The sequence below is a fragment of the Monodelphis domestica genome, chromosome 3, assembly GCF_027887165.1.
Source record: "Monodelphis domestica isolate mMonDom1 chromosome 3, mMonDom1.pri, whole genome shotgun sequence".
In the NCBI taxonomy this organism is placed as follows: Eukaryota; Metazoa; Chordata; class Mammalia; order Didelphimorphia; family Didelphidae; genus Monodelphis; species Monodelphis domestica.
This window is the reverse complement of record NC_077229.1, coordinates 336740425-336762091: the sequence shown is the minus strand read 5'-3', so window position 1 is coordinate 336762091 and position 21667 is coordinate 336740425. Positions and strand designations below refer to the sequence as shown.

General features: G+C 36.0%; 1 long non-coding RNA gene across 1 annotated transcript in view; it reads right to left on the bottom strand.

The window, feature by feature from the left end:
* Positions 1-1387: 1387 nt before the first annotated feature.
* The window catches only part of LOC107651733 (uncharacterized), a 34500-nt gene continuing 14220 nt past the window's right edge, over positions 1388-21667 (bottom strand). The window contains exon 2 of the long non-coding RNA XR_008917759.1: positions 1388-1715. This is a non-coding gene — a long non-coding RNA (uncharacterized LOC107651733). The remainder of the gene's footprint in view (positions 1716-21667) is intronic.

The following is a 21667-nucleotide window of genomic DNA, read 5'->3' as shown; positions in this document are numbered from 1 at the left end:
AGGCCATGATGTGGTCATGTGCCAGAACAGACACCAGCTATATGTAGGGAGTCATCAAGTGGTGATTTTTTCAGCTTTCCATGCACAGCAGATGAGACTAGACTCCTAGTCTGCATGCAGCAGGCTGGGCATGCAGCACTGGAAACTGACCTCTGTCATTCAATTGTATATTATTGCTGCTGCTGCTGCTGCTACTGCTATTCCATGTCACCACCCATTGAGGGACAGGTCATGTTGGTCTATAGCATATTCATCAAAGTTCAACTTGAAGAAAGAAGGGTAATACCTTCTGAGATAATCTATCTACTCTTTTTTAAACCTTTTACCTTCTGTCTTAAGATTAAGGCTAAGCATGTGTTCCAAGGCAGAAATGTGTTAAGGACTAAGCTATTGGATTAAGTGACTTGCCCAGGGTTACAGAACATAGTTTCTGAATCCATATTTGAACCCACAACCTCCCATTTCTAGGCTTGGCTCTCAATCCCCTGAGATACCTAGCTGCCCCAACTAGAAAGATCTAATTATTAACAAGTTTTTCATTACATTAAGCCTACATTTGTTGCTTTGCAACTTCAATTCATTGCTCCTAGATATGCTGTATGAGGTCAATCAAAAAAAATTTAATTGTTTAATTCTTCTAATATGACACATGACAACCTGAAGTCTTCATTTCTCAAAGCTAAACATCCCAAATCCTTCCCAAAAAATTCTCTTCTGATATGATGTCAAGGCCCTTTACTAGTTGGTTCCACACATCCAATGGTATGCTGGTAAATGTTTGATGACCCACTCTGGAGAGAGAAATGTATATGCCACCCACTTTTGAGTGGAATCTACATTATTAATGTTTTCTTCATCATTTTCTTGAGTTTAGAAAATCAGAAAAGCAATAAATCAAACTCTGATCTGAATCATTTGCTAATTTCTGAGATGTTCACATGGTCAGCTCCCAGGATCCAGTTTGGCCTATTACGAAGAACATCCCAAAATCTTGTATATTCTCTCTAGCTTATTAGTATTATTTGCTAAATATGGTGTTCAGAACTAAAGATAATACTTCATATGTGATCTGATCAAGGACTGTCACCTTCTTAATGAAACCTAGTATCTCATGAGTTTTTGTTGGCTATTATTATTACTTTTTAATTCTACTGGGTTCATAATCCCCTGAATCCCCAGATCTCATTCAAAAGAACTATTATCTATATAGTCAGTCCTCTGCTGGTTTTGTGCTAGTTAACATTAGTAGTATGAATCCAAGTGCTGGACTTTATATTCATCCCTATTAAATTTCATTATTTTAGAGTCTGCCCTTCATTCCTATCTATCAAGGTCTTTTTAGGTGCTAAGTCTTCTATTACTAGCATTGTGAAATGAGCAGATCAGATAAAAGCAAAACTTGTACTTTTATTTGTCACAAATAAAAATGGACTACGCATAGGTCTTTTTGAAATTATAAGGATGATATAAGAAATTAAGTCTTGTTACATTCGTTTAGAGATAAGAAGTGGAGAACTTGGCTTGAGAAAGAATTAGAGTTTGAAACATCTGAGACAGAGTGTCAGTTTCAAATGTTGACAGTATGTGGGGGAAGGGTAATGGTTTTTCTGTGGCAGTTCCTCTGAGGTAGTTGGCAGTTTGTCTCTGGGAGTAGCAGTTGTTCTCTCTGAGTGCTGGGAGTAGGAGACATCTTCTTTTCTCTCTCTCCTCATGGTCTGCGGTAGAACAAAAGGAGGGAAAAAAACTGAAGAAACTAAATGATTTCCTTTTCCAACTTGGGAAATACTAGAGACTGCTTATTGCTTTTTCATTAATTGTTTTTATCACTGAGAAGACCAAAGAAAGACCTGGTCTTTGGTTTGGACTCTGAGTTTGCTAAGGCTCAGGGTCCAAATTTGGTTCTTGCTGAGGCTCAACTAGCTGACTTTTGTTATTTTTATAACTTGGAGACAAAGTTAAGAATTCTATATTTCTTATAAGGTTAATAGTGTTAGTTTATTGTAGAATAGGGAAAATTGGGGTTAGTCAAATTAGAAAAGATCAGTGTAGCCTGTAGAAACAGGAGAAACAGTTCCTTGAGGAACTATTGTGAACCTTAAAATTCTCAGACCCTACTTCAGAACACTTAGGTAAGACCATTCCCCATTTTAAACAATGAAGGAACTTAGATCAGGAATGTGAGACCTCTACTCCACCCCTACTTAAGCATGCTTTAGGGGAAGAAACTCCTTGCTGAACAATGAAAAATACTTAAACCCATGCTTATAGTAAGGCAAAGGTTCTTAAGCTGTGCCTATTTTTAGATCTAATATAAAAGGGTGCTAAGTACCTATAAAGGTCAGGCAACTTGTGAATTTACAAGGAGCAAAGAGGTGAGAACTTACTCAGAGGTTTTTTCAGGTGTGAACTTAATCAAAGTCTACTTAGGTGTGAATTAAGAATGGTCTGTCCTTTGGAAAACGTCAATGGTGATTGGTAGATGTGAGAACTTAGGGGAGGTGACATGGGAGAAAATTCCCTTTAAAAGGAGATGAAAAGCTGAGAGAAGGGACTCTCTCAGAAGAACTCTCTCTGGAGAGATTCAGGTGGGAAAAGCTGAATTAGAGGAGGCAGCTGGTGTCTCTCTGAACACTAGAATCTTGCTTGGACAAATCTTGTGGTGAGTGGATAAAAGACTGACTGATCTCTCTCTTAGGGTTTTCAGCCTAGGCTGGCTCATGCTGGCCTAGGCTGGTTTATCCCTTTTTCTCATTATTTCCTTTCTCTCTCTCCCTCTCTTTCATTAATTCCTCATTTGTATTAATTAAAATCTCTATAAAACCCAGCTGACTTGGGTATATTTAATATTTGGGAATTTTCCCCTGGTGACCACCTTATATTTGATTTAAAGCAAGACACTGTCTTAAAACCATATTTTCTGCAGTCACAATTTAAGCCAACCACTCTTTTATCTATAACAGTTTATGACTACCACTATTTTATTACACTATGGAGTTTTATGTTGGGTGGAGTTGGAATCCCTTACAGTTAGAAATCCTTTTATAGTCTTATATTCTCAATAAATAGTTTATTTTGGTATAACAAGAGTCTCCTTAGTGTCCTTGCACCTGGTCCTGAAGAGAAGAAGTTCACTTATGAGCTTCATTTCACTTATATAAACTGAAGATACTTTGTGGGCACAGCAAGCAGGATATCTAATTAGTTTATATCCATAATCAATTCATTGCTTATTATTTTTACAGCACCCATCTTAATACTATCTTTGAAGTTAACATCAAACCATTAATAGATATTTTTAAGGGCCTGACCAATCACAGCTCTCTCAGACATGACTTGTCATACCTGTCTTTCCATAGCTCTTCCAGTATGGGATATTTCTTTTTATATTTTTACCATCTCTGCTAATTTGATGTTCAGTAATACCTAGGAGTTATTTTCATTTGTATGTCACTGATTACTTTTTGGTTTGCTATAATATTATATAGGACACATTTCTGCAAGGAATAGCATTGAAGCCTTTATAAAAATGTTTTACCAAAGTCTAGGTAAACTATTTCAACATCATTCCCCTAGGAGATAGCATGGTGTGATGTAAGGAAATTTAAAGTAAAAGGACTTTATTTAAAATTGGAGTTATGCTACTACCTAAACAACCTGAGGAAAATTATTTAACTTTTTTTTGACCTCCATTTCCTCATCTTTAAAACAAGTAAGTTGAAGTAGGTGATCTGTTTTCAGGTACATGCCAGTTCTAAACCTACAATTATATGATTAACCAGTTAGGAATACTGTTAAAAAGGAAAAGATGAGATTATTCTGGCATGATCTCTTCTTGAGGAAGTCATATATGCTCTTTTCAAATGAAAAATCTTTTTTTAAACCAATTTATTTTGTTTTGATACAATAAACACTACCCAACAAACACCTAAACAAACCTCACATAATATCTCTTCATAAAAAAACATGTAAGCATAACTTTTAAGTTACTGTGACTAGAAATCCATACCAATTTCATTTCTGAAGTTTACCAATAACAGAAAGGGAAGACATGGGCTTTACTTAATGATTTGATGTCAATATAATTTATTATATTTTACTTTAATTTTATTGCCTTCAGTGTTGTCTTATTTGAAATGATTATCATACTTATTGTTCTTTAAGCTCCATGTTCTTCACCCATAATCACTTTAAACAAGTCTTTCCTCTGACTCTTGATAGTCGTTTTTCCTTATGGAGCAATAAAACTTTATTACATTCATTTAACAAAATTTGATAGCCAAATTTTACAATTAAAATAATGCTATTATTGATATTTTACACAAACAATTTTTTCTGTCATTAACCACATTATGATATAAACCCAATATTAGGATTGCTAGACTAAAAGGTTTGAACAAATTAATAATTAATTAAGCATAATTACACATTATTTTATGGAATGGTGGGACCAATCCATAGTTCTAGTAGCCACAATTTATAATGCCTTTCTTCCTATAGTCCTTCCAACATAGCATTTTCTAATTTGATGTACAAGGTGATACCTCAGAATTGGTTTAATTGTACTATCTTTGAGAATTAGTATAATGTTAAATCTATGAAGTAGCTCAGATAATATCAGAATTTTTACTGTATTGGCCCAGCCCAGGCATGAACATTAAAGATTGCTCTAACTATTTAGCTCTTCCTTCATTTCTATGAAAATTATTTTGGGATTATACTTATAACTCCTTTGCAATAATAAATTCTCAGATACTTAATAAAATTTGTTTTTTATTTCTATTTCCACCTTTTCTCTTGATAAGTAGATAATTGTGGACATCGAATAAAATCAAGGAGTATTTGTTAGGCACCATTCCTATGACAAGAAATGTATTTAGTAATGTTATAAAGAAAGCGAGAGAAAATAATCCCTATCCTCAAAGAATTTGTCTTACAAGGAAGAAAGCATATATATATATATATATATATATATATATATATATATATATATATATATGTATGTATATATATACATATATATATATATATATATAATATGAGAGAGAGAGAAATGTACAACCAAAAGTATCTATGTATGTAGTATACACAGATATTTTGTAAATATATAGATATATGTGTGTATGTGTGTGTGTTTGTGTGTGTGTGGAGAGAGAGAGAGAGAGAGAGAGAGAGAGAGAGAGAGAGAGAGAGAGAGAGAGAGAGAAGAGAGAATCAATAAGGAAGATACTAGCATTAAGGAAGATTGGGAAAGGTTCTTGTAGAAGGTGAGATTTTAACTAAAACTTAAAAGAAGCTAGAAAAAAAAACAGAAAGAGGAATTAAAGAGGGAGAAAACATTTATCCTTAAATTCCTTCTTCTTCTCATTGGCAGAACAAGCATGTTTAGCATTATTTCATAGTTATGGGTTCATAGACTCCTAGAGAGTTGATCCCAAATTTGTCTTGTTTTTGTTCCCAAGGGAAAATGTCATTCTAATTTGAGTCTGCTTGAGGACCAAACTACAGTTAGGTCTAACTTTAATATAGAATACTGAAGGATTTTTATGGGACATTAAACTCTATTTAAACATGCTTCCAATTACTTTACTCTGTTATACAATATCTAAATTTGTATATTTCCTTTTCCTTTAAAATGAAAGTCTAGAAGATGGAGGCCTAGAAGCAGCAGAAGTTCAGACTTCTGAATATCCTTCCTTACCAATCACAAACCGAATGCTCCTAGGGGACTGAAAATCAAACCTAAGAACAGGACAGAGTCAAGGAACCCTCCTGCTAGACTCAATCCAAAAAGTATGCCCCCAAAATCCAGGAATCAAGAACACTTGGGTTTAAGGGGAAGGCAGAAGGAAGGTCCTAGGACCCCTCCAACCCCCACTTAGAGCGCTAAGCCTCCAGCAGCAGTGGGAACCTCTGGGCAGACAAAGGTGCTAGTCTGGAGGGTGTACCTGGTGGGCAGGGTGGTGCCAGGCTCAGAGAGTTGAACACAGGGGGTGGGGAAGGAGCTGGAGAGGGAGCATAGAGCTGGCAGTCTGATTAGAGCTAAGGAGTCCCCTCCATATTGCTCCAGCCTTCCAGGAAGTTTTGGCCTCAGAGCACAACAAGCCCAACCCAGAGGAACTTAATCCCATCAAAAGTCTTCAGAGCTCAGGGAAGCCCAGGCTCCAACACACCTCCCTCACTGACTCCTGGACTTTAATTCAATCAAAAGCCTGAAAAAGACAGGGAAGCTCAAATTCCAACACCCCCTTCCCCAAAGACTGTACCGAGAGATCTTTGGTCAAAGATCCAAGAGGGGAGACTGACAGAAACCCCTAAAACCAAAAAAATGAGAGGAGCAAGAGGACAGACAAACATGGGGAGCAAGGAAGGGGTAAAAAGAAGAAAGAAATTACAATAGACAGCTTCTGTACAGGCAACGAGCAAAGAGCAAATGGAACACAGGAGGAGGGATTAGCAAATGATAAATCAGAAGTCCCAGAGAATTTGATATAGGCTTTGGAAGAACTCAAAATGCAATTAAAAAGAAATTAAGAGAGCCTGAAGAAAATTGGGAAAAGAACTTAAATACTAAGATAAGTCATATGGAAATACTAAGATAATTCAGAGGCACTTGAAATAAAATGAGAAAATAGTGTCTTGAAAGCCAAAATCAACCATCTGGAAAATGAGGCAAAGGAGATGAAAGATGAGTCAAAGGAGATGAAAGATGAGGTAGAGAGGATGAAAGATGACCTCCAAAGAAAATCAGAACGGAAGGAGAAGGATGACCAAAAAGCCAGGGATGACATCCAGTATTTAAGAAACAGAATACAAAAACTAGAATTAAGTGACCTCAAAAGGCATCAAGGATATTCAGGGAAATCATGAAAAAAATGCAAAGGAAGGAGGACTTGCAGTCCCAGATCTCAAACTATACTATAAAGCAGTGGTCATGAAAACAATTTGGTACTGGGCTAAGAGACAGAAAGGAGGATCAGTAGAATAGACTTGGGGTAAATGACTTCAGCAGGACACCCAAAGATCCCTGTTTTGGGGACCAAAACCCACTTTTTGATAAAAACTGCTGGGAAAATTGGAAGACAGTAAGGGAGAGATTAGGTTTGGATCAACATCTCACACCCTACACCAAGATAAACTCAGAATGGGTGAATGACCTGAATATAAAGAAGGAAACTGTAAGCAAATTAGGCAAACACAGAATAGTATACTTGTCAGATCTTTGGGAAAGGAAAGACTTTAAAATCAGGCAAGAGTTAGAAAAAAGTCACAAAATATAAAATCAATAATTTTGATTACATCAAATTAAAAAGGTTTTGTACAAGCAAAACTAATGCATCCAAAATTAGAAGGGAAGCAACAAATTGGGAAATAATCTTCATTGTAGAAACCTTTGACAAAGGTCTAATTACTCAAATTTATAAAGAGCTAAACCAATTGTACAAAAAATCAAACCATTCTCCAGTTGATCAATGGGCAAGGGACATGAATAGGTAATTTTCACTTAAAGAAATCAAAACTATTAATAAGCACATGAAATAGTGTTCTAAATATCTTATAATCAGAGAAATGCAAATCAAAACAACTCTGAGGTATCACCTTACACCTAGCAAATTGGCTAACATGACAGCAAAGTAAAGTAATAATGCTGGAGGGAATGTGGCAAAGTGGGGACATGAATGCATTGCTGGTGGAGTTGTGAATTGACCCAACCATTCTGGAGGGAAATTTGGAACTATGCCCAAAGGGAGCTAAAAGACTGTCTGCCCTTTGATCCAGCCATAGCACTGCTGGGTTTGTACCCCAAAGAGATAATAAGGAAAAAGACATATACAAAAATATTCATACCTGTGCTCTTTGTGGTGGCAAATTTGGAAAATGAAGGGATGCCCCTCAGTTGGGGAATGGCTGAACAAATTGTGATATATGTTGGTGATGGAATACTATTGTGCTAAAAGGAATAATAAAGTGGAGGAATTCCATAGGGACTGTAACAACCTCCAGGAAGTGATGTAGAGTGAGAGGAGCAGAACCAAGAGAACATTGTACACAGAGACTGATACACTGTGGTACAATCGAATGTAATGGACTTCTCCATTAGTGGTAATGCAGTGATCCTGAACAACTTGAAGGAACCTAAGAGAAAAACCACTATCCCCATTCAGAGGAAACAATGTGGGAGTAAAAACACCGAAGAAAAACAACGGCTTGAATACATGGATCGAAGGGGTATGGTTGGGGATGTAGACTCTAAATGAACATCCTAGTGTAAACAACAACATGGAAATAGGTTCTTATCAAGGACACAAGTAATACCCAATGAAATTGCCCATCAGCTGGGGTAAGGGTGGGTAAAGAGGAGGGAGGGAAATAATGTGATTATTGTAACCAAGGAATAATGTTCTAAATGGACTAAATAAACTATTTCAAATGAAAAAAAAAGAAAAATATAAAAAGAAAATCTACAAAACATTTTCACCCTTTGGAAGGAGGAAAGAGGAGGAAAAGAGAGAAGTTAATAAAAGGAAAGATCAGCTGCAAACAGTCACTAGCACCTCATTAGGGAAAGTGGTAATTCAATAGATCTCTGAAGTTTTAAGAACCCAGTCAGCTAAGTAAGTGTCTAGGAAGATCTAGAAAACTTAATGCCTTGGGTCTGAGTTTTAGGGAAGTTTAATAAGAAATGCAAGGGAGAGGAAGCCTAAGGCAAAAGCCAAGCTTCTCTGCACTTTCTCAGAAGACAAACTTGTGCTCAAGAGAAGTGGACTAAGAGTTAATAAGGCCCTAAGACCAGGGATATGCTTTAACATTTACATCCCAGAAATCTGATCTACAATTTAGGGTTTGAATTATCATTTAATTGATTTGCGTAGATTTGAGAAATTGTTCATAATGCAAATTAAATTTTAAAGTGTATGCATATACTTTTTTCCTGAGTCCACTTATTAAACATTTATTGCTCTATAAACTTTGCTTGAACTCACTTGGAGTGAATAAAGTCTTATAGCTAGAGGGAGATGATAGATAGATAGGTAGTTAGATGCATGAGAAATGGACAAATAGATGAATAAATGGGAAAATAATTGAACAATTAAGTGAAGGAAGTAATGACGGAAGGAATGTTTCAAAACTTGCTCTTCTATAGCACTTAAAGATTTGAAAAGTGTTTTACAGTCATTATTTCATTTGTGCTTCCCATCACCCTCTGCAAGAGAGAGAGAGAGAGAGAGAGAGAGAGAGAGAGAGAGAGAAGATGTGCCCCACTGAACTGTTTATTAAATCGTTTCCACATTAGGGGTTTTGGGGTGTTCATTGAACAAAGGAAACAGCAAAGGTTTTGTTTTAACATAATATTAACATCCAATTACAAAGATAAAGAAATGAGTAGTAACACAATTGTGCAACCAGGTGCCCAGGAAGAGTAATTTGCAAGTCTTTCCTGGCTACTGAAAAAACTTCTGTCTTTCTAGAACCCTGACAGAAACTTTTTTCAGAGTCTGGCTATTTTTTCAGATGTTAAGTTTAAGCCTTTGACATTCCAAAAGACTTTTTCAATGTGTTTGATAGCTTTCAGACTGCAGATAATAATAGAGGCTTAATTTTTAAGTTCAACAAAATTTTAACCCAATCCAATTAAAGGATTCAGAAATCAATCATGTGAAATATTGGAAATATATCCCTAAGTCTGGTCCAGGAACACTTTGCTCATTAGAGTCTGCTTTTGAATACATCTTTAATATCTTCATGATTCAGCATTTACTGAAACCCTTCACAAAGCTAGGAAGGATTTGAATTCAGGACCTTCCATCCCTAGACCTGGCTCAAAAACCTCATTTCCTAATGGGGGAAAATAGCATAAATTGAGGAAGTTGGGTAGGGAAAGAGTTTGAATATAGAAAGTTGAAGGGAGGTGAGTTAAATGATAGAGCAAACAAATGATACACCCTTTTCAAGAACAGTAGTATTGAAGTGTTTTGGAGCAAAGTGGTTGGGGCTAAGGTGGGTGTCTGGGAAGGATCTTAAGACAGTTTAGGAAGGTTCAGAATATCAAAGTCTTGTACAAGAAACACTGAATTGACAAAATTGGAAAGCAACCCAGCTTCCTTGAGAGAAGATATAGAATGAAGGGCAATCAAGTAGAATGGTCAAAACAGGTCAATATCTTCTGGTTTCTCAAGTGCAATTGAATACTCTGCTGAAACCCCAGAAGGAATGGGGAATCCTTTGCGCCAAACCTATAATGTCTAGTTAATTTTTATAGGACTCTTACTGGGTTTAAACAACAATGAAAGAAGGAAGAAAGGAACTTGGCAGGGGTCATGCTAGTGGGGAGACAGAAGTTTCCTGGATAATTGGAAGTTAATTGCTATTCAAAATATCAATAGGCAATAAAGTCCTTGGGTTATTATTGCTTGTATGACTCTTTAACAGAGTAACTCAGATTTGTTTTGCTTTGGTTTTAGTTATCTCAGGACTTGTTTGTTTAGTAATTTGGGAGTTTTCTACTGTATTCCGTAAAAGAAGGATTATACATGTCATGTATAATGAATTCAAGTGGTCAAATCTGGGGCAGACTAGATATTGTAAATTCTCACCAATCAGGAGCACATTCCAGGGAAAGAGCAAAGAGGGACAAAACTTCAGAATCTGCAGTGGCATATTGATCACCTCTCTTTGCTACTATCCCTATCCAGAAAGGAAGGTCCCTGAACACAAAGGAGAATGACTGAAGATTATCTAAACAAGGTTAGATGTAATTTATTCTGTTGGGACTACACTGTCACAAAGTGTATAAATAGCAAAATATAAAATATTAATAAATTCATCAGATTTGCAAAGAGTTTGTAAAAAATATTTTGGGTTTCACAATTTTGTAGCAGCCCTGCCAACATTCATCAATACAATTTCTCAGTCCTCTCTTTCTTGAACTGTTCTTGCTCTTACTAGCCTCAAAAGCATAAGCATTTGAAGTAAATATACTCATATATTTTTTCCAAGATTATCCATCCTACCCCACCCACAAGAAGGAATAAAAGGTAGTACATATTTAATTGCTTTTAGACCCCCTGGCTAGTCCCCATATGTTCTACCTTTATTTCTTTTAGGTAAACCACCCAGAAAGCACTGTGTAGTTTCCTGGTGGGTTATTATAAATAATTTTGCATATAATGTGGACATTCTATAAAAGTTTATAGTAATTTAGTTGTTCTACCACTGTTTCTCCCAAGGGCCCATGTCCATTTAGGGAAATGATTATTTCCCAAATTAGAAGGAACTTTGAATCTGAAATAGTGTCTAATTTCACTTGATTATAGCCCCATTAGAAGTAGAGTTGATTCAGCTACCTTTAAGAGAATTGCATGCAGTTGTACCCCACTTTAAGGAACAATATAGGAATGATTATATTTTAAGGAATAATCATTTTAGGAAGTCATAGTTCACTTTGCAAAGAAATCCACTATAAAATTCCTTTAAGCAGAAAGTTATCCTAAGGAATATAAAAATAAGTTCAATTTATAAGAATTTGATTTACTAATACCTTTTTAGTTGTGCTTAATAAAGTATAGTAGACTTTCCCAGATGTCACTCATTATAAGAAAAATTATTGTTAAATATCACATTAACATTCTATTAAGTAGGAAAATGGTTTATCTTTCCTGAAAGTAATAGTACCTAGCATTTGAACAGTTCTTTAGGTTTTGCAAAGTGCTTTATAAATGTTATTTTATACTCACCACAACCCTGGGAGGTGGGTACTATTATTATCCCCACTTTGCAGTTGAGGAAACTCTGACAGGCAGATATTAAGTGATTTCCCCATAGTCATACAGCTAGTATATGACATAGGCAGAATTTGAATCTGCTTCTAGTTCTGGTATTCTATCTACATTGATAATGGGGAAGAATAAGATGGGTAAAAGAGAAAATGAAGTTTATATATATATATATATATGTGTGTGTGTGTGTGTGTGTGTGTGTGTATGTATATACACATATATATAATGTACATATATATTAAGAATATTCCTTACTCATGTGAGGAAATACAGGAATCTGAAGGAAGAAACGTGGTAGAAAACATTTTAAATTATAGAATAGGTTAACTCCTGCCTCTACCACCACCCAAGTTTGTCCAACAACTTATCTACATTTCTCACAACAATGTCTTAAATATCTTCCCTAATTCATCTCAGACTATCCATACCTTACTCAGCTTCAAAACCCAGGTCAAGTCTTCCTGAATCTAGACCCATCACTCTGTTCACTGGAGATCCAGTTGTTAAACATTTACCAGAACACTCTCGGCTGTTGTCATTCATTATCCTTAGTAGCAGAAAAATCATCTCCACTAGGAAGACTACTGGATGATAATTATTTGAACCAAAGAAACTGTGGTACATCATCAGTCAAGATATGGATACCTCGCAGTCTCAACAGTCATCATTGGTAGTTGGAGCTGACTATCTGTGCTCCATAGTGATACTTAGTGTTAAACTCATACACAACATTCTTTCATCACTGTGCCATGCAAAAATTTATGGAATGCATCTCCATTTCTTATAATATCTAAGTTCCCTCCAAGCACAGTTCAAATTCTACCTCCTACGTGTCCTTTCCTGATTACCCCATTTGCTGGTCCCACCCCAAAATTACTCAGTATTTACTTATATGTGTACTTGTTTTCCCTGACAGACTGTAACCTCCTTCAGGACAAGGATCATTTTCTTTTTTCTTTTGTAGTACTGAATAAATATTTATTAATCAAATAATATAGTCCAGTAACACTACCACTTCTCTTTTTCCTTCCATTAGGTCATCCCAAAGTAGGATGGATTGACTTAGGAGGTTGCAGAAATTTCCAAAAAAGTCTGGAGTGTCTATATAATCTGAATTGTAAAGGATCTTGTTTAATTATAGGCTTGAGAAGGTAGTCTCTAAGGTCCCTTCTTACTGAGAATCTATAATTCTATAATTTAAAATGTTTTCTACCATGTTTCTCCCCTCAGATTCCTGTATTTCTCCATATGAGTAAGGAATATTCTTAATATATATGTACATTTTACATATATATGCATATATACTCCATTTTCTCTTTTACTAATCTTATTCCTCCCAATGATTATTAACCTTCCAGAATCTTATTCCTATCATGGATGCCATTCTACCCAATTTTTCTAGTGTCTATGAAGCTAAATTTTCCTTCTTGTATTAGTCTATTTAGTTTATCTCATTACCTCTAAATTGTAAAATTATATACAGAAAGAGGAGATCATGGATTTTATTCTCAGTTCTCATTCTCATACTATGCCTGGCTTTCCCTTCCCCCTCACTCTCAATCTATGACAGAGTGTTCATTTATCAGTATACATGGGTAAAAATGATGATTTTCTTTTTCCCTCCTATTCAGTCAAATCAATATATTTTTAAAGAGTATATATCCATTAGCATTTTAGTAGTCACTACACACTACCTGCCCACAAAGACCTGTCAGTCTATCATGGCCTAAAGCTATTTGATCCAAAGTTATGATTACGACCTTCCTATTGTATAAAATATTTATATAAAAAGAAAAGAATACTGGCAAAAGAGATAGTGGTTTTTTATGCTTGAATGTATGTTCTCCATACCAGAAAATATGAATTTTTAAAATTAAGTATTAATAATTTTATTTTCAATTATATAAATCTATAACAGTGATGAGGGAAAAAATCATACTCCCCATCATTATCTTTTCTGTCTCCTAAACATAAATAGGAAAAATAATGAGTCAATTTAAGGGGCAGCAATGTAGCACAATGGATAAAATACCAGGCCAGGAGTTAAGAGGAAATGAGTTCAAATCTAATCCCAGATACTTTCTAGCTGTGTGACTCTAGGCAAGTCACTTAACCCCAGATGCCTAGCCCTTACCACTTTTCTGCCTTAGAATTAAGAACAGATGAGAAGGGTTATAAAAAATTGTTTTTGATAGAATCAATTGTGATACCTTCCTGAAATTCATTCCCTCCCCATCTTACACTAAGGTACTGTCATACCCATAGCCCACACTTTTACGAGCAGAAAAGTTGCTTCCATAATGAAGCTGTCAATTCTAGGAACTCTTTGCAGCCACAGCCACTTTCAGCTTTCAGTTTTTATTTAAAAGGCTTAATTGGAAGTTTTTATTACTCCCAATTAGGCTTTTTAATTAAAAGGAAAAGTTGAAAGAGGCTGCAGGCAAATACTGCTGCAAACCCATATCAGCATAAAATCAGAGGAAATAAAGACAAAATGATGCTACTGTGAAACAGCAGTTCCAGCTGCAGTTTTCAAGAATGTTCACCTCTAGTCCTATTTAATGTCCTGGTGGCACATTGACAATGATAAAGTGGACATGACTGATTGGGACAACAATCCTGAACCTGAGTAATCATCAAATTCCTCTGAATGCTCACTTAAAAGACCAAATTAGCATTCTAGGCAAGGACCCACAAAATGTACATTTGCCTGTTTCAGTACTTAGCAACTCTCATTCACGGATTCTCTACCACCACTAAGCACTAAAGCAGATTTTAAAAGTCTTTCTAACAAACTGACGACTACTACTACAAACAATGTTGTTAAGTGTTTATTGTTATAGATGACTAACTCTTTTTTTTAATTCTGGGAGAGGTTTGGTTGTTGGGTTTTTTTTTTTTGAAGTCTTTTTACTCATTATATGCCAGAACATTTTTTTAATCTGAAGGAAAAAATAATTATTATATTCACTCATTTTTCCTCCATCTTGAATCTTACACAATACCTTTGAAATAAAACATACCTTGCCAGGATAAAAATGAACGCATCCTAGGAGGCAATAGAAGCTTAGAAATGTTAATTAATTGATTCACCCCATTTATGGCTATTCAACTGCTCTTTATCCTTAAACCTACAGAGACTCTGTTTTGAAAAGGAGAGCTTAGCAAGGAAAAATGAAATGTTTGGATTAACAGGTGAATTTCGCTGATAGTGATTGGTGAAAGTGGAAGTAGAACATGGATATGCTCATGTTCACTGGGTAGGAGCCCTTTTTTCCTCTGGGATTAGAAGCCACAATGATAATTCTGAAACTCAAATTAAAGACAAGTATTTTGTTCTAAGAAACTCTGGCATAACCTGAGATTGAAGAATCAGGTGAGATAAAGAAGAAAAAACTTTTGAAGGTTGCAGATGGCCTGTGGGTTCCAGTTCTGGCTGCCTTGTACATATTTCTGGGGACAGAGACAGAGAAGAAGGAAGGGGAGGAGGACCTAGAAAAAGTAGTGATAGTTGTTATTCTTTGAAAACCAACTTGACCCTGAATTATTTTTATAACTTGAATCTGTTATATGTCATTTTTCTTTCCCATATTATTTGAAGGCTTCACCTTCTGTTATAATGTATCTTTCTTCAGAGGTTGTCTCACCTTCAAAGACACAAGAAAGGAATAGCAGACTGTTATACTGAATAATAAAAAGAATGGACATTTTTATAGCCATCTATATATAGGCACTTTATATATGTGATCTCACAATGGAGTAAATTGTCACTTTCATCACCATCACTATCCCTAATATTCTTCAATCGATACCAAACTGAGATAGCATGGCCCAGAGGGGGATGCTGGGCAAATCACTTAAGCTTCAATTTCTTCATCCATAAAATGGGTGAGACAAGAGATATTATGGTATAGTCAATAGAGAATCTGCTGGACTTAGATTTGGGAAAGCCTGAGTTCAAGGACTATTTTGGACTTCCTGCCTCAAACACTAGTTATATAACCATGGAAACTCATTAAACCTCTCAATCTGTTACCTCATCTGTAGAATGGGAATAACAAGACATCAAACAAGATAACATATATAAAGTGCTTTGCAAAATCTGCAAACCTATATGAATGCTATTATTATATGACCCTGGACAACTCACTTAATATTTTGGTAACTCTAGGTGACTCTCTAGAATACTGATTGTGTTGAAATTGCTCTTTTCCTTAATCTGTGTTGGGGAAGAGAAATCTCTTCATACAAGAGATTTCATAAGATGATTTTTAAAGGTGGGGAGGGACTAATAATAATACCTACCTCACTGAGGTACTTTGAGACTTACATCGAAAATATGCCTAAAACTTTGTATAAATTCCAAATGTCATTATCTAATTTGTAAACCCTTTATATAGCACTCTGCATACTCCCCTTATGCACTGAATATAGGAAAATTACCAAATAGACATTTTATTTCAAGTTAACGATATTATACCATGGCCAAATCTCTTTTAACTTTGCCAAGCATTTGTGTGGGAGATTACCTGCTAAGTTAGAAATTTAAAGAAAATCATTTGTAGCTATCCAAGAGGAAACAGCATTCTTACTTATCTTCCTGGTCTCCCCATAGCAAAAGTGTATTATGATTTCCATAACCAAATGTACCACAGACAGAACTCTGAGCAGTCAGGAGAGAATGCCTTGCCTGAAAGTTTGTGATATTTCAAACCCTGGCACCTAGAGAAGTTTAAAGTTTAAGTCCTCTCTGCTCTGCTCCATCCCACTTTGGCAAGGCTGTTTATACAATTCTTGAAACTTCATTGCCTTTTGATTACCACAGAGTACAAAGCCAGAAAGCATCAGTTTTACTGGATTATGCTTTCCATTCCAGATTTTTTCTTTAAATTGCCATTTTTGACGTTTGCTAACTGGCCAAGAATTTCTTCAGCACTGAATTTTGGTGACATTTTCTGATTGATAAAACACATGTACTCAAACCTATTGGGGGGGAGAAGGTGGAGGGCATATGAGATGAAAGATGAGGGTAAAGTTACTTTCCTGACAACTTATGGATGAAAAATGCTCCACTGCCTATAGAACTGGGCATAGTGACTCAAGTGATAAACAGGTAATAGACTCTTACAGAGCAATTGGGCATTTTCCCAACACTGGGTAGTTATTACATTGGGAGCAGTTAGTATACAGGAATTTAATGAAGAAATTATATTGAGCCAAATAGATTCATTGAGGTCAACATAGTACACTACTGAGAAAGGAAAGCTTTGCTTTGTTTGAAAAGGGCACCTTAATTCCACTCTCTATCCATCAGGTGAAAGGGCAAATATATGAGAATATCAGCAGTGAAGTGCCAGCACACTACTTAGGGTATATAGTCTGTGTTCCATAATATGGAAGAGAAAGATCTTCATGGATGTTGTTTGAAAGTCCATCTGCTACAGAGCCCTGCAGAACTTCCCTGATTTTCGATAAAGTTGCCCAGCTGAGATGCACTAATTCCTAAAGTCTTCTCTCAACACATCACCCCATCACCACCCACAGCTGTTCCTGGGACTGTCAGGAAGAATTGGATATAGTGAAGAAAAAGAAATTGGATTTTTTAAAATGAGCTTCAAACTTTAAGAGGAAATGCAGAAAGAAGAGAAGTTGAATGCTGTGGGCCTACCTTTCCCCCAAGACACAAGTAACCATGAATGAAAATTATAAAGTCTCTAACAAGCCTAAACATAGCTACGAAAGAAAAACAGGTTGCCATCTTTTGTTGTAGTCATCGAAAGGGTAAAAGAAACTAAGCCAAAGTGGCATTGCCAAAGGCAAATAATGAAGACTAGAAAGTGAAATGGTGATAAATTCTGTCTACATGGTGTTTTATAGATTATTAGATGTAAATTTATTTTCAGTTTCAGCTGAGAGACATACATAGGCCATCCTAAAGAACCATTCAAAAACATCAGTCTCTTCATTTCAAAAGGAGGATAATAAATGTAAGATCCATGGATAAATATGAATTCATAAATGGCAACAGCCATCACTACCTCACGTTTACCACCAGAAAGAATACCAAATCACTTGGCAGATTTAAACAAGCTGATATGAGACTATAAACAGGATCACTTTATTCAGCACTGTAATATAGCCCCATTTCAAGAGAAAATAGTGATATGACACAGTTTCAGAGACAATGTGACAAGAACAACATCTGAATGAAACTATCCTGAGAACTTATGTTCAGGATACATAAGTAACTAATATGGAATTGTGAATATCTAGCTTCAGCAAGAACCTGACTGCCTCAAAGAGCTGATGTTATGCTCCTGTGTTCAAACCCAGACTCAAACACTTAATAACCGTGTGACTCTGGGCAAGACCCTGAACTGCTGTCTGCCTCAGTTTCCTTTTCTTTAAAATGGTACCTACCTCCCAGAGCTGCTGTGAGGATAAATTCAGATAATATTTATAGTACAGAGAATATTTTTATATTCTCTAGGTGATTCACCAAATTGAATACTGGAACTGGAGTCAGGAAGATCCAAGTTCAAATCCAGCCTGGGACACCTACTAGCTGTGTGACTCTGGGCAAGTTGTTTAACTTCTGTTTGCCTCAGTTTTCTCAACAGTAAAATAGGAATAATAATAGCACTTACCTCTCAGGATTGTTCAGAACATAAGATAATATTTGTAAATTATTTAGCATAGTACTTGGTATATAGCAGACATAATGTGAATGCATATTTCCTCCCTTCCTCCCAAAGTATTTTAATAAGCCTTAAAGTGCTATGTGAATTATAGAACTCATCATTATTGTTTTGTCAATATAAATTGTAGATGAATGAGGCAAAACTTAGGGGAGAAGTCAGAAATGGTCTCCTCATAAAATGAGGTCATTTTTCAAATATTCTAGTTTGGTTTTGAGCTTCTTATTCTTCAACAGGATTCTAAAGAAAGATTAGAAAGAAGAAAAGGAAAGGGCAGTATTGCCAAATGTATTGAGTGCTAGATTTGGAGTCAGGTGAGGTAAACCATGATTCAAATCTTGCTTCAGACATTATCTGGCTCTTTGACCTCAGAGAAGTGACTTCACATCTCTGCATTGCAATATCTACCAGGATTTATCTTCTAAGTCAAAGAAGGCAAACTACCCATCTTTGGAGTATGTATATAAAGTGATTCAGAACATCAATAGTAAATGAACACCAAAAGTGAAAAATACGTGACTATCAAGCAAGACATATATTCAATACTGACTTTCCCAAGTATGTCTGTGCAAAAATGCTGAAGGTCTGATAAGGCTGTTGCCTCAGGCACAAAATTCTAACTGAAGGTCAAGGTATACTCTATCTGGAACAAGATGATATTATGTTTTTGCATAATCAATTGCAGCTATTACCGAGCTACACACCAGCACCTCTCATTGTTTTCTCTCCTTATTCCGAAGTTAATTTAGCCCAAAATATAGTGGGATGAGAAAATGTGAGCAGCCAATCTGAATAATGAAACCCTCCCCACCTGAAAAAAAAAACACTAAACATTTTTTCCTAGTCACTCGGGTAATTGGACAAAAATGGTGTTTTTATTTCTGTACATTTATTTATAGTTTTTATTGTGCATTTCCTTCTCAACCACCTCCACCTATCCCCTAATAATAAAGAAATTGAAACCATCTTTTATAGCTAAAATGGGAAAGGTGACTGCAAGAAGAAAATCAAAAATTTGGCAATAAATAGCTCTCTCACTTGATCTTTTAGTTAATTTTGTAGTCAGGTAAGCTGATACAATTAATTACTGCTGTGGTCTCAAGTAATTAGATGAAGCTCAGTAACTGGAGCTAGACTGACTATCAACATTCATCCCAAATACTACGGCATTAAGAGGGAGGACGGAAGGCAAAAGGGACGAGATGAGAATAATGGATAAGAATCTGTCTTAAAAGTCATCATTGGCCTTTCAGTGGATTCCATTTCATTGTGTAGAACATGTATCTAAAAGAGATTTTATATTCTGATCTCCCTTTCAAGCCTTAGAGGTTGTCAAAGCTTTAAAAGCTGACACTAGCCAGGTAGCTATCACATATGTTAACTGAGAAATGGGTTCATGTGTGTTCCTGAGCTTCTGCAGATGATCAGGCTGGGAGACAGAACACCAGACTTTGCAGTCAGAAAGACCAGGGTTCAATTTTCATTTGATATTTACAGGCTGTGTAACAACAGGAAAGCCACTAAATCTTTCTCAGTTGTAGATCTTTTTTTTATCTGTAAAAGGGGGATAACAAAAAATGTATTACACATCTCACCAGACCACTGAAGGATCAAATGAAATATGTGCAAAGCTCTTTGCATATTTAAATTACTCCATAAATGTCACTATTGTCTTAAAGATGTTCAAGACATGTAGCTACAGATATTGGTGTCAGAAGGCACAGTGGCTGCACCAACCAGAAATTCAGAACATTGTTTGACTATTAACTTAACCCTAGATACTCTAAGAATATATTCTACCCTTTGCTGGTTGTCACCAGATACTGACAATTAACTCAGCTCCCTAAGATTATCCATTGAATCAAAAGTATGAACTGCACTTCTAATATAATTGTCTATCATACTATACTATGAGATACAAAGGATAGCATCCTCATAGCTGGGAGGTACCAATTCTGTTTGTCTGGTTGTGCCCTGTCTAGTGTCAATAACATCTGTAACTGGTTTAGGACAAGACTTGTCTACCGCTAAGACATTATGGTCCTGAAAATTATAGGAAGAAATACAGCCAAGTTCCCCAGCCCTATTCCATGAAGATCTAGAAAAAGTACTAGATAAAATCTTTTTTTTAATCAAAGAAAAATAATGCACAGTCATTTCTCCTGTCCATATCAGCATAAAGAGACAGAAAGATAAGAAAATACTGGGGATCTGTCTAGTCAGGAAATATGCCACAAAGTATTCAGACCTGGAGAAAGGACAAGAAGAAGTCCCAAATCTAGGATAGAAGAACCAAAACTTGTACAAGGAGCATGCATAGAAGTCAAATGACAACTCTTTTGATCACTACCCAGTTTTGGTCATAACTCCAAGGGAGATTGAGAGGAAAAGTGTACCTAGGGGTGGCAGTCCAGGGTAAAAAAATAGTGGTAGACCCTAATCTGTGAAGTTAACAAGAAGCAATTTCAGAAGCAAGTGTCATCTGTGTGGCTCTGAGCACAGGAGAAGAGTAGGGTCTCAGTTACAGTTTATAGTCAAAACTGAAGCTTACAGCAGAATAAGTAGTGCAAACTGCCTATAGTTCTGTCACTCTAAACCAGCAAAGCTTTACAGCTGGATGGTGGTATCTGAGATCAGCAGCAATCTACTAGAACTTCAAACAGGGGCAAGCCCCAGTATGTTGGTCAGACCCAAAACCAGGTTAGGAATTTACAGAGCTCAAACCAAGATGGCAGTGATAACAATGATGACAACAATCATAATTAAGAATTGAATGAAAAGCTAACATTTATATAGGGTTTACTGTGTAACAGGTACTATGTTAAGCACTTTACAATTCTTCTCTCATTTGAACTTCATAAAAACCCTGAGGTAGGTGCTATTTTATAACCATTTTAAAGATGGGAAAAATGAGGCAAATAGAGGTTGTGACTTGCCTAGTGTTACATAACTAGTAAGTTTCTGAAAATGGATTTGAACTCAGGTCTTCCTTAACTTGAGGCCCAGTACTCTATTCACCGAGTGATATTTTGTCACATGGTAGGACACTGAAAGCTTGAAAGTTCCTAGTCTAAGCTTTGCCTGGGATCTTGAAATAATACCGCATTTAATATCCCATGAGAAATATCAACAGGACACCAAAGGACAAACCTCTACTCAAACCTTCTCTTCATAAGTGCACAGAGCCTACCCAAA